Source organism: Podarcis gaigeae, assembly GCF_964106915.1.
Source record: "Podarcis gaigeae genome assembly, chromosome: 13".
Lineage (NCBI taxonomy): Eukaryota > Metazoa > Chordata > Lepidosauria > Squamata > Lacertidae > Podarcis > Podarcis gaigeae.
Genome location: NC_139689.1, coordinates 35,416,569 through 35,430,814, shown reverse-complemented (window position 1 = coordinate 35,430,814; position 14,246 = coordinate 35,416,569). Strand labels below are relative to the sequence as shown.

The 14,246-nt window shown below is 46.3% G+C and overlaps 1 protein-coding gene and 1 long non-coding RNA gene across 2 annotated transcripts in view; one reads left to right on the top strand and one right to left on the bottom strand.

The window, feature by feature from the left end:
- The window catches only part of LOC310830330, a 371,459-nt gene that overhangs the window by 61,156 nt on the left and 296,057 nt on the right, over window positions 1-14,246 (top strand). The window lies entirely within an intron of this gene.
- NGFR (nerve growth factor receptor) overlaps window positions 1-14,246 on the bottom strand; it is a 63,012-nt gene that overhangs the window by 23,863 nt on the left and 24,903 nt on the right. The gene's annotated exons all lie outside the window — the stretch shown is intronic.

The following is a 14,246-nucleotide window of genomic DNA, read 5'->3' as shown; positions in this document are numbered from 1 at the left end:
CTAATGGTTAGGGGTCCCTATACCTTAAGCTAGCCAAAATGTATAAAGCTAAGTCAAGTATGTGTTGGAAGTGCAAAATGACAGAAGGAACATTCTTACCTATATGGTGGAGTTACAAAAAAAGCTAAGGACTATTGGGAAATGATATATAATGAGATTTAAAATATGTTTTAGTTGATGATTCCCAATAAACTCGAAGCTTTTCTTTTAGGAATTATAGATAATGATGTTCCAAAAGAGCTAGTTAGCTTATTTAGGTACACGATGACAGCAGCATGAATATTGTTTGTCCAAAGATAGAAAGGAGAATTCCCAACAAAGGAAGATTGGCTTTTGAAAATGATGGAGTACGCAGAACTGTCAAGATTAACACCAAAGATTAGACACCAAAACGATGGTAAATTCATTGAGGACTGGAAAGTTTTTTATTGAGTATTTCAATAACTATTATAGGGAGATGAAAATATGAGCAGGACTTGAAATACGAGGAACAATGTGAATGATTTAAAAAATAGGTGAAATTGAATGTATCGAATAGCATAGGTGAAATATGCAGCATTTAAGGTTAAAAGTGGAAACTATGGAAGTGGAGGAGAGGAAGCCGATTGATAATGTACGGTAATTTATGGTTTATGTTAAAATTTGTAAAGTTTTTTTTTCCTTGTGAAAAATTAATAACCAAGATTTTTAAAAGCCTAGCAGTCTCTCAATGAATAAAGAGCCCATTGACTTGGGTGTTAAAAGGGACTGGGGAGTGACTTCAGATGGCCTATCTAGCCTAGCACCCTGGCCAATGAGATGCTGGTGGGACACTTGCAAGCAGAACCTGAGAGTAACCACACTCTACCCATCTGCGTTTCCCAACAACTGGTATTTGGAGGACATATCCAGCTTGGCTAGTAGCCACCGATAGCCTCAGCCTCCATGAATTTGCCCCATCTTCTTTGAAAACCTTCCAAGTTGGTGGCCATCACTAGTTCCATTGACTAAAATTAGCCTATGGAACTCACTGCCTCAGGATGTAGCGGTAGCTACTTGCTCAAATGGTTTTAAGAGGGTTTTAGAAAACAGGTTGATCAGTGGCTATTAGCCATGAAAATGAATACAACCTCCATGTTCAGAGATCGTATACCTCTGAATTGCCAGTCTTTTAAAGTCTCTTGACCTCCCTGGTGGCTGGAAGCAAGGTTCCTTCCAGGTCACTTCCAGGATAACAACTGAGAGCTGGGGCTTTGTTTTTGGAACACTTAAATGCTGGATGCCTACAGTTCTTTCAACTGGAGAATGGGTGTGTCGAGTATGGGGGGAAAATTGAGATGTCAAAATTAATTTACCAAACACGTGCGATAAAAGGAAGGAAGAAAAACAAAGCAGAATTTTGGATTAGGCCGGTTGCCTTTTATTAATTTTCGTAAACAGGGCTGCAGTACTGATTTGAATAAGTCCAGATGCTTTGAAGAAATTTTATACAATTACTTTTGGAAATAGCTCTGTCCTCATTCTTTGTGTTTTGCTTGCCTCGTGACTGTTAGACTTTTAAAAAATCGTGTTGACACTCGCCACTGCGATTTTGTTCAATTCATGTGGGTGCATCTCCCCAGAAAGGCTCGCCGGACACCTTCTCCGCTACTCTTAAGGCACCAGGCAAAAACATTCGTTTCTCCCAGGCCTTTTAGGTGTTCTCCTACCAGGGCAGACAAACCTCTGCAGTGTGAGGGCTGCATCTCCTAATATGCAGCATTCTGATAGCCACATGCCAGAGGTGAGCAGGACCACAGATGTTACTCTTGCCTTTATACAGAAGGCTACAGCCCAGTCACATAGAAGTCAGAGTTTTCTTCATGTACATCTCTCCATCCAAGCAAACAGAGATACAATTCACTAGCCAAAAGAATTGGGAGAGTATGGATCAAGGCCAACGTAAAGGACCCCTGGATGGTTAAGTCCAGTCAAAGGTGGCTATGAGGTGTGGCACTCATCTCGCTTTCAGGCCGAGGGAGCCGGCGTTTGTCCACAGACAGCTTTCTGGGTCGTGTGGCCAGCATGACTGAACCGCTTCTGGTGCAACAGAATACCGTGACGGAAACCAGAGCGCATGGAAACGCCATTTACCTCCCTGCTGCAGTGGTACCTATTCATCTACTTGCACTGGCATGCTTTCGAACTGCTAGGTTGACAGGAGCAGGGGCAGAGCAAAAGGAGCTCACTCCGTCGTGGGGATTCGAACCACTGACCTACTGATCAGCAAGCCCAAGAGGCTCAGTGGTTTAAACCACAGTGCCACCTGTGTCCCATGAGGGCCAATGTGACCTGGGAAGAGTCCCAGAGCTCATAGGCCTAGCGGCCAAATGCAGGGCCCCAGCCAGTGTGGTGTAGTGGTTAAGAGCGGTAGATTCATAATCTGGGGAACTAGGTTCGCATCTCCGCTCCTCCACATGCAGCTGCTGGCTGACCTTGGGCTAGTCACACTTCTCTGAAGTCTCTCAGCCCCACTCACCTCACAGAGTGTTTGTTGTGGGGGAGAAAGGGAAAGGAGAATGTTAGCCACTCTGAGACTCCTTCGGGTAGTGATAAAGCGGGATATCAAATCCAAACTCCTCTTCTTCTTCTCTGCGTGCATAAACCCTTATACATTAAGGAATAAGGCAGCAGGGGAGTAAGGAGCAGGCAGTGGCAGGTGGTAGAGGAGGCAGCAGCAGCTGTGGCAAGCATCACATTCCTTGGAAGCCAGATCTGCCACCTGAGGCAACTGCCTCAGCTTGTCTCATAGGTGGGCCGGCCCTGACTCCCACCATCCCTGACTATTGACCAGCGCTGATGGGAGTTGGAGTCCCACCACATCCAGAGGGCCACACGTTCCCAACCCCTGACCACGGATACAGGGATTAACAGTGTGGGTGGGTGTGCAGATTGATAAAACAAGCTCAGTCGCAACCCCAGATTCAAGCCACCTGCCAACTCTGGCTCCAGGGCCTTTGGCTGAAGCAAGCGTAGCAATATACCAACCCTCCTAATTATGGTCCTTGCTCCCCACCCTCATTTCCTCTCCAAATTAAGTGATCCCAATATGGCTCCTGAAGGATCACAGGGTGGGGGAAGCCTGTTTAGAGTTTGCATAACTGTGCCTGAAGGCAACATTCGCTTGCCGTTCATTGCTGCGTAGTTATAATTGGCTCGTAACAATAAAATTGACCCAACTCTGTTACAAAGATCGCATAGGATGAATCACACACCAGTGAGCATTATAAAGTGCGCCGTGATGCCTAAAGAGGCAATATATTATGATTTAATGGGGGAGTTAAACCAGCAGAAGGAGCTATACAAACACGCTGACTTCGAGTTAAAATAGTTTATTTCGATTTAGCTCTGGCTCCAGTGGCTCCTTCCTAGCTGAGGAGCCAGCACTGAAGATATCCAGTTTCGCACGAGCCAGGGAAGGGGTGCTGGCAAAGGATCAGTACCCAGATGGCAACATTGCCAAGTTCATGCCCTGAAATAGCCCCTGTACAGAAGGTATGGCATTTCCAGGGGTGGCACTTTCCCCATCGCAAACCTGCCGTAGCAAGGAAATCCATGCCTTGCAGAGTTCTTCGTTCTGTGAATCATCCACTAGGAATGGGGGAGTGATTTGATGCATTTTTTTGAAAAGAATTCACAAACCGAAACATAGCCATCCTCGAAAATGCTCTGAATTTTGCAATGTGCTTCTCCAGCCACGTAATGTATACAAAAATGTGTATAAAGCATGGGGGGGGGGAGTGCACTGTATTAAGGGAAATTCCTTTGCAATAAAGTGTGCATTAGGCAAAAATTGCATAAGAAAATGTGCATATGAAGCCGCAGAAAAATCCGGATTACAGTGGTACCTCGCAAGACGAAATTAATTCATTCTGCGAGTTTTTTCATTCTGCGAGTTTTTTTGTCTTGCGAAGCACGGATTCCCTGGGTATTAACGGTTTTAAGAAAAAGGAAACAAACTCGCAAGACGTTTTTGTCTTGTGAAGCAAGCCCATAGGGAAATTTGTCTTGCAAAGCAACTCAAAAAACGAAAAACTCTTTCGTCTTGCGAGTTTTTCGTCTTACGAGGCACTCGTCTTGCGAGATACCACTGTAATGTTTATGAGAACTGTGGAAACGAGAAAAGCAGAGAAAGTGAAATGGACAGATTTGCCCTTCCTTAAGACTAACACACACACACACACACACACACACACACACACACTTCCTTTCTAGTGCTATTGTCTTCCCCCTAGCACAACTGCTATGCTATACAAGGCCCAGGTTCCTTGCACAGCAGGTGATAGATGATTTTAGGACCTACACTGGGAATGAAGGGTGGGCTGTCTTTTGCTTTAACTGGAGATTTAAATTCATCATCATCATCATCTTTATACCCCACCCATCTGGTGGGGTTTCCCCAGCCACTCTGGGCAGCTTCCAGAGGAATATAAAAACACAATACGGTAGTACCTTGGGTTACATACGCTTCTGGTTACAGACTCCACTAACCCAGAAATAGTGCTTCAGGTTAAGAACTTTGCTTCAGGATGAGAACAGAAATTGTGCTCCGGGGGTGCGCCGGCAGCAGGAGGCCCCATTAGCTAAAGTGGTGCTTCAGGTAAAGAACAGTTTCAGGTTAAGAACGGACCTCCGGAATGAATTAAGTACTTAACCTGAGGTATCACTGTAAAACATCAAATGTTAAAAACTTCCCGATGCATCCTGTATCCGGGGAATGTATCACTAGACCAGAGAAGGCTTCCTTAAATCTGGATCCCGGCGGTGCTGATAAGCCATTTTAGTTAGACTCACCAGGACTCAACTGCAACTCCCGTCAGCCTCAACCAACATAACCAATGGTCGTTTCTATACACACTTTCCTCTAATGTACACATATTTGCTACACCTTATTTGGTTGAAGAACCGCATTACAAAATTCAGAGAGGGATAACATTCGAAGGCTAGATGTCCGTTGCTTTTGTGTATTGTTTCTGGTACTGAGTAATTTCCCATTAAGATGCAAACCAAAACAAAATTTCTTCACGACATGTGGACGATGCTTCCCTGAAACAAATTACAGATGTTTTCAGGGAAGCAGGAATCCTCGGTAATGAGCAACTGTCACAACCACGATGTTTACTTGGAAACAAACTCCACTGAGCATGGAATCTCCAACCAATTTCAGGCATGCCTTGTTGACATCTTCCTCTTCCACAAGATGGAGGAAGAAATGAAGGGATTGGCTCAATCTCAGCCAATAAGGAAGAGCTGGTCTGTGAGGCTGGAGTTGTGGGAACTGCTCCATACCTGAAGGATCACCTCTTTTCCCATATAACTGCTTGGACTCTGAGATTTTCCTCGGAGGTCTTTCTCCAACTGCCACTACTGACTGAGATATGCTGAAGAGAAGGGAGGCCTTGGAGGAGAGGGTCTATCCTGGAGGGAGGGGCACCTCAGCTGTGGAACGACCCCACCCCTGGAAAAAATAATCACCTAACATCTACTTTAATTTCCTTTTTTATTTCCCCAGACCTTTGAATGCATTTTGGTTTTAAGCTGTTTTACTCTCTACGATGTGTGTTCTCAGGTATTTATATGCAGGGCCGGATTAAGACTTTTAGAAGCCCTCAGCACTTAAAAGATTTTGGTGCCCCCTGTATGTACTGTATCTGATTCAAAATATAAACAATTGTTGTTGTTTAGTCATTTAGTCGTGTCCGACTCTTCATGACCCCATGGACCAGAGCATGCCAGGCACTCCTGTCTTCCACTGCCTCCCGCATAACAAGCCATAAAATATTGTCTTCTGCAATTATTTTATAAAGTTCAGCCTGACTGAATATTGTTTTTACTCTTTGTGTTCTTGTTGTCGTTGCACAGAACTTGAGAAATAATAAAAATATTATTCCTTAACAGCCTTGGCCCTGTATACCTGAAGGAGCGTCTTCACTCCCATCATTCAGCCCAGACCCTGAGGTCTCGCTCCGAGGGCCTTCTGGCAGCTCCCTCACTGTGAGAAGTGAAGTTACAAGGAACCAGACAGAGGGCCTTCTCGGTAGTGGCACCCGCCTGGTGGAACACCCTCCCATCAGATGTCAAACAACTACCAGGCTTTTAGAAGGCATATGAAGGCAGCCCTGTACAGGGAAGTTTTTAATGTTTGAGGTTTTATTGTGTTTTTAATATTTTGTCTGGAGTTGCTCAGAGTTGCTGGGACAACTTATTCAGATGGGTTGGTGTATAAAGAATAAAATTATTATTATACACGCATATTAGGGGAGCCTTTTTTGTGGGACCTGGTCAGCTGCACCATATGGTTCGCGATAAATCCAGCAATGGAAAATTTCTGTGGTGCTCCCCTTCCCATGATGTCCTAAGCATGTGCTTATTTTGCTTAATGGTTAATCCAGTCCTGTTTATATGCATGTATGTGCATAAACGTGTGTGTGTGTACATGTGTACCTAGCATTGCTTGGGAATTCTAAGAAACCCAAAATATGAGTGCAGTTTTGAAACCGGTGGTTAAAATCAGTGCGGTCCGCCATCTTGATTCCAAATGGTGTCTAATTGAATCCCAACAAAGACAACCTGCTCCTTGATCTCAGGAAATCATCATGCAAGATTTGGTTATGGTGTCTTAAAAGGTGTCCAAATGCATAGCAAACAGGTCAACCACTTTCCAAAATATATAGCCAATACATACATAAATGTATGTCTATCGCTGTCTCAATTATTATTAAGTTTTACATGACATCATTTCCCGTTGTGAGCCACCCCGAAAACTTCGCTATGGGGCAACCTATAAATACCGCAAGCGAGTAAATAAATGTTGATTTGGCAGCCATACATTGCTGCCATCTCCGTCCCACAGTGGGGCTGCGGGGAGCAATGTTTGATCAAGCATCTGTTTTCCCGTCAATTAGCTATGGGAAAGGATTAGGATTCTGGTGTCCAATGTAAACACTGAATAACGATGCCAAAATTGCTGACTTTCCACTGACCCTGCTCTTCGTTCCTGCTTCTCTGGTTTCAGCTGCACTCTGTGGGGAATTAAATAGTGTGTGGAAATCAATCTTTCTGTGCCCTGCTTCAAGTCAAGTCCCAAATTTCCTGGCCTGCTTTTTTCTCTGCGGGATCACCCTCACCATCATTACCCAAAAGCGTCTCGAGAAGGAGAACTTGTTTCAGATTGATGCAGGAACACACAAGTGCTGGCTATCTAAAGAAATGACTCTTCGTGTAACCAGGTTGCACAGTGACTCTAAAAGGTAAAGGTAAAGGGACCCCTGACCAGCTTCCGGGTCATGTGGCCAGCATGAGTAAGCCGCTTCTGGCAAACCAGAGCAGCACACGGAAATGCCGTTTACCTTCCCGCCAGAGCGGTACCTATTTATCTACTTGCACTTTGAAATGCTTTTGAACTGTTAGGTTGGCAGGAGCAGGGACCGAGCAACGGGAGCTCACCCTGTCATGGGGATTCAAACCGCCAAGTCCTAGGCTCTGTGGTTTAACCCACAGCGCCAGGCTTAAATCGCCCTCCTCTCAAAAATGCTCTTAATTCATTTCTTGATTTACCTTCAGGTGTGGTGTTGAGCCTAGGGCTAAGCAAAGCTGCACATTTCAGTTCCTCTCGGTTTCTCATTTGCACTCTCAAGTCCAGCCCTCCACATTCCCACATCAGTTTGCGAATGAAAAACAAAACTACAGCTCAGACTCCATCTTAAGCTAGACTTAAGCATACCTTTGCAACTGAATTGCCATTTTAAGGGTGCCTGAACAAACCTACCATCTCTGTTATTCTGCAACAGGAACTCTGAAGGGAACAAATGTTATTCTTACATTTCACAGCACTGTTTGTGTGATTTGTGTTTCAAGGAGAAGAAAGGGGGGGGCAGAACCAGGAGAATCCAGTCTGCCTTAAAGCATTCTGGATTACTTAAACTAGAAGGCTAAAACTAGCCTATCTAAGCTTCCCTTTTAAGCTGCAAAGAGATGCACTCTGCTGAACTCACAAACATGAGAGAGGGAGGATAATAGCTAATATATATATCCTCTCCTAGCATCTAGACACAGCCCTACACCCCTAATATGCACGCCTCTGTGTGCTATTTTGCCCAATATTCCCATTTTCTTTTGCTTTTTTCACAAATATGTGCATTTTTATGCCTGCTTTACCCCACTCCATGCATTTTTCCTACCCATTACGTGGCTGGAGATCTGCACTGCAAAATTCGCAGAAACTCGTTTCGGCTGGCGTACTGTTTCAGAAAGTGCAAAATTGGTAGGTTCGCTGATAAATGCAAACCAAAGGGGTTTTTTCATTGATTCCTTCCGCCGTGATTTTGTAGCAGTCCAGCTCCTCCACACACACCCTCTCCCTCCCATTGCACCCTATTAATCTTTCATCAGCTGTGTGATCTCTTGAGGACATTCTGGGGAAATAGCCATTTTCCTTCTGAATGGCAGGACGCAAAAAGCCACTCTTCAGATTGAATGCCTCCATCAAAACACACCACGCTCTCATTTAAACTTGCCCTTTGCTGTCACTATCAATGAAGCAGTAGCCTTTGTCACCAGCCTCTTGGGCAAACTCCCGCCTCCCCAAATCCCCCTTGTTAACTCGGGGGGCGGGACGGGAAGGAAGGAAAAGTAATAGAGCTAAATTGCAGGAAGGAGTATTAAGGTTAAATAGCAGAAGGGATGTTTTGAAACGTTAAGAGACTTGAGCACTGAAAAAAAGAAATGTTAGTGGAGACTTCAGCCTTCTTGGGGAAGTACTGATTCCTTGGTGGTGGAGCTGAAGGCCCCAGATTCAAATCCTGATATCTTCAAGGATCAAGTAGCACAATCTGGGAAAGGCATCTGCTGGGTATTCTTGGGAGTCCACTACCCACTAGAAGAAGCAACACTGGCCTAGTGGGGCCAAGGTCTTGACCCTCTATATGAGGCGCTTTTGTGTTTTAGTTGTTGTAATCTGCCCTGGGACCACCCTAAGGTGGTGATAACTTGGAGGGATGGGATGTGGGTAGGTGAGCAGCCTGTGGGCTGTAACATCACTGTAGCAGTCAAGTACAACATTTCCTGTTCGCCCAGAGTGAGCACACAGGGGGATGTTACTCCAGCCAGGAGGACTTCCTGTCACACCTGGTCTGGAGCATCCTTCCCCTGCATGTGACCAGGTAGATGGGCGAGACCCTGTGAGACCCCATAAAAGGGCTAGTCCCACAGCCACCTTCCCTTCTCTCTTGACCCTTCTTCGCTTCATACCATCTTGATGCTTTTGCTGTCTGCTGGCTCTCAGCCAGCAGCCCATGGGCTCAATCCCCATATAGGATGAACCCACACTCCCTTCTGTAACTACAGGCTAAAGTCTACTTTCAGAATCATACCGTGAACTGAATGTAAGTAAACTTCTTATTACATTTAAGAGAAGACTGTTGTGTCTTTATTCTTTTTTTAGAAGGAACCAAGGGGGTTTACCAGGAATCCAAATCTGGACAAGCCAGACTGGATTGCTTAACTCAGGGGTCAGCAAACTTCATCAGCAGGGGGCCGGTCCACTGTCCCTCAGACCTTGTGCGGGGCCGGACTATATTTTGAAGAAGAAAAATGAATGAATTCCTATGCCCCACAAATAACCCAGAAATGCATTTTAAATAAAAGCACACATTCTACTCATGTAAAAACACGCTGATCACCTGGACTGTCCGCAGGCCGGATTTAGAAGGAGATTGGGCCTGATCCGGCCCCCGGGCCTTAGTTTGCCTACCCATAGCTTAACTCAAGAGATTCTAATGAATCTACTAACTAGCTTTCTGCAATATACAGGGGAATGTACTCTGCTACTGACTCACTAGCGTGAGTGAGGAAGGATAATTTTTAATCAATATATCCTCTCCCACTATCCACAACATTCCCACACAGCCTAGGCAGACAGTCCAGGGGAGACAAAGAGGGAACTGAAGAATGGAGATATAGGCAGGTTGGTAGCCCAGGCAAGTTGCGGAGGTCTGAGGGTTGGATTTGTCAATGGCTGTCAATTTGTCAATGGCTGGTGGTATCGTGTTGGAGGGAGCACTTGGCAAGCTCTACGATTCTCTGATTTCTGTGAAATCAGCATCCATTTCTACATGCACAGCAGGCGCTGTAACTTTCCAACAGTTTGACCTTAGCCCTGAAAACGCACTCTTCCATTGTCTCCCGAGACAGACGGATGCCAACAAAAATTACCAGTGGAGGCTGGTGCCCAGCTGGGAGTGGGAAGATGGATGGCATGGAGGCTAACAGTCACAGCAGCAAAAGCCAGTGGCAGGCCGAGACAGAGACAGTAATAGGCCGAGCCAACTAATTCCGGCTTCGTCCTCCTCCTCCTCCTCCCTGCTGAATTCTACAAAGGCAACACTGAGGCTGAAAAGAAGGAGGTTGACAGACAACGCCAGGGGTGCCAACTTGAATAAAATATTGGGGGGACCCAGGTAAGCCCCACCCTGCATAATCAATCACATGACGCAATGCACATGCACCATTTGAATGGCAATGTCCATCAACTTAGGGGGAGGCTCAAATATTTTATGGGGGGCCGAAGACGCCTCGGCCCCTAGGAATTGGCCCATAGGAGTTGTATTTAAGGAGGCAGGCAGGTGATACCTGACTGAGGGCTGACTCATAGCTGTCAACCTTCCCTTTTTTGCAGGAAATTCCCTTATTCCAGCGTAGTTTCCTGCTGCTTCCCGCTGCTATCCCGGATTGTTAGATATCCTGTAGACTATCTCCGGGACAGGTGAGGCTGCTGATCCCTTATTTTCAAATCTGAAAGTTGACAGCTATGGGCCAACTGTTCTTGAGGGAACAGTACCTTTCAGGGATTGGACTCAAGAGGGCAAGATGAAGGAGGAATGGTGGAGACCCCTTTCTCCTGACGCTGCAGGAGAAGAGGGAGGCAGCACTGGTTTACAGCAGGGCTTTGAGGGAGAGTTAGACACACAGAAGAGTTGGGAAGTGTTGGAGGGGGACTGTGGCAGGGCAGCCAGATGACACGTTGTCACTGGAGAGTTTTCTGACCCCCCCCCCCGAACTATGCAGGAACAAAGTTATCAGAGACATTTGACCATGAGTGGCCACCGTAAGGGAAGATGTTGTTGCTAGGGAGGAGGGAGGAGGAGCCCAGTTTGGAGCAACGCCATTACAGTGGTACCTCAGGTTACATACGCTTCAGGTTACAGACTCCGCCAACCCAGAAATAGTTAAGTCGTGTTAAGAACTTTGCTTCAGGATGAGAACAGAAATCATGTGGTGGCAGCGGGAGGCCCCATTAGCTAAAGTGGTACCTCAGGTTAAGTACAGCTTCAGGTTAAGAACGGACCTCCGGAACAAATTAAGTTCTTAACCTGAGGTACCACTGTATGAAGGCTTGTGTTGTTTTATCTCTTGCTATTAGGATTGAATGAACTCATTAAAAAGGACTCTGCCTTGTTTTCTCTGCTCTTGCTGCAACCAGGGGGGAATAGCTTTGCCGAAGCCTTGACAGAGCCTTGACGGTGCCCCATAGCTCAGTTGGTTAGAGCGTGGTGCCGATAATGCCAAGGTTTCAGGTTCCATCCCCCTATGGGACAGCTGCCTGCACGGCAAGGGGTTGGACCAGATGATCCTTTGGGTCCCTTCCAACTCTGCAATTCCACGATTCTATGATTTGCCCCAATGGGCCAACCTCCACTTAGGCCGCTGCCTGCTGCCCCTCGCCAACGTGACGTGAGAACGTGAAGCTGCCTGCTCCAGTCTCTGGAAGAACCATGCTTTTGCATCCAGCACCAACTCAGCGGCTGGAGCAAACAGCTCCCATTAACCCATGTGGATCCTTCCATCAGGCTGAATTATTGATGGCGACCATTAGACTGGTGCAGAGGAGGGGAGAAGACAGCAGGTTTGCGGGAGGGAGGTGGCTGGGCCAAATGGGCACTGTCTCCGCGGCGGCCTGGAGCGGGAGGGGAAGCATTCAGAAAGCAGATGGATGCCAAGAGGAGACAGCTACATATTAATAAATCCAACCGCTGCCAGCAATGGGACATTGACGAGTTGCAACGTGCGCAGAGTAGTGGTGAACTTCAACACTATTTTGTGATTTTTATTTCATTTTATTGGTTGGTAATAATAATAATAATAATAATAATAATAATAATAATAATAATTTGTTATTTATACCCCGCCCATCTGGCTGGGTTTCCCCAGCCACTCTGGGCGGCTTCCAACAAAACACTAAAATACAATAACCTATTAAACATTAAAAGCTTCCCTAAACAGGGCTGCCTTCAGATGTCTTTTAAAAGTTTGGTAGTTATTTTTCTCTTTGACATCTGGTGGGAGGGTGTTCCACAGGAAGGGTGCCACTACCGAGAAGGCCCTCTGCCTGGTTCCTTGTAGCCTCACTTCTTGCAGCGAGGGAAACGCCAGAAGGCCCTCAGAGCTGGACCTTCTAACAAAGATTTTGCCTGACCATGAATTATTTCTTCTTCTTCTTCTTCTTCTTCTTCTTCTTCTTCTTCTTCTTCTTCTTCTTCTTCTTCTTCTTCTTCTCTCCTCCTCCTCCTCCTCCTCCTCCTCCTCCTCCTCCTCCTCCTCCTCCTCCTTCTCCTCCTCCTCCTCCATCGCAGTTCCCTTTGCTCCCTCTTTTACCATGTTGATCTCACACAGGGAAAACCCCAGAATTATTTTTTCACTGAAGTTTACCCTTGCCTTTTTATTTGTCTTCTTCTTTTAAGGGAAGGGGACTCTGCAGCACTGGGACCCGAGCCAAAGGCTCTGATCTTGCAACCCAACAACGGAAACAGACCGGCGGAGCAGCGCAGATGCGCAAGGGTGTCGCAAGGTCAGGCTTCTGCACGGTAACATAAAACAGGAGCGCATGTGTTTATGCCCACAAACCACCCACAGGCAGCTTAGCGGAGCTAAACACATATGCACAGTGTGGTAGTTTTCAACGAGGTAGACAAACCGTAAATCTGCCTGCTGTAAGCCTTCTTCCCTCCCATCTCCCCAAACGGAGATCCCAGATGAGAGAGGAAATGTCTCCACTCTGCTGCAACGTCCTGGAATATGAGGTTGGGGGTGGATAGGAAGGAATGTGTCCCCCAGAATGCAAACCAGACAGGCCCAGCAATGTCTCTGAAGCTGCGCACGTGGGTGACTCCATGCAGTCATTTCACCACCACCCCAAGGCAAGAGGCTTCTGCAAACCCACTCCAGGAAACCCCCTCCTGCAGGAGTTTGTTTCTAAATGTGCATTTCATTTGCTGGATTAGGGCATAATGAGGCAACTGTAGCTACCTGAAGGATCATCTCCACCCTCATTGTTCAGCCCAGGCACTGAAATCCAGCTCTGAGGGCCTTCTGGTGGTTCCCTCACTACCAGAAACGAGGTTACAGCGAACAAGGCAGAGGGTCTTCTCGGTAGTGGCACCCTCTCTGTGGAACTCCCTCCCATCAGATGTCAAGGAGATAAAGAACTACACAACTTTCAGAAGACATCTGAAGGCAGCACTGTATCGGGAAGTTGGTAATGTTTGACATTTTCTTGTGTTTTTATATGAACTAGAAGTTCGCTTATAATAATAATTTATTACCCCGCCTATTTGACTGGGTTGCTCCAGCCTCTCTGGGCAGCTTCCAACAGAAACTAACAGAACACAGCGAAACATCAGACATTAAAAACATCCCTATACAGGGCTGCCTTCAGGTTTCTTCTAAAAGTTGTGTAGTTCTTTATCTCCTTGACATCTGATGGGAGGGCATGCCACAGGGAGGGTGCTGCTGCCGAAAAAGCTTTTGGCCTGGTTCCCTGTAACTTCACTTCTTGCTTGTTGGTCTGAAAACAGGAACAGAAATCAGGCAAGCAAATGCGTTTGGTATCTGCTGCTGCCTTTTGTTGTTCACCCCAGTCCACAATTTCTTTGTCATTACAGGGGTACCTCGGAAATCCGTTCGACTTCCAAAACATTCGGAAACCAAGGCATTGCTTCCGATTGGCTGCAGGAGCTTCCTGCAGCCAATCGGAAGCTGCAGAAGTCATGTCGGACGTTTGGGTTCCAAAGAACATTTGCAAACCGGAACACTCACTTCCCGGTTTGCAGCGTTCAGGAGCCAAAACATTCGACTCGCAAAGCGTTCAGGATCCAAGGTACAACTGTATATTTTCCAGGATGCAAGCAATATGTTATTAACAATATTCCCTACCCCCACGCCCCTTGTAATGG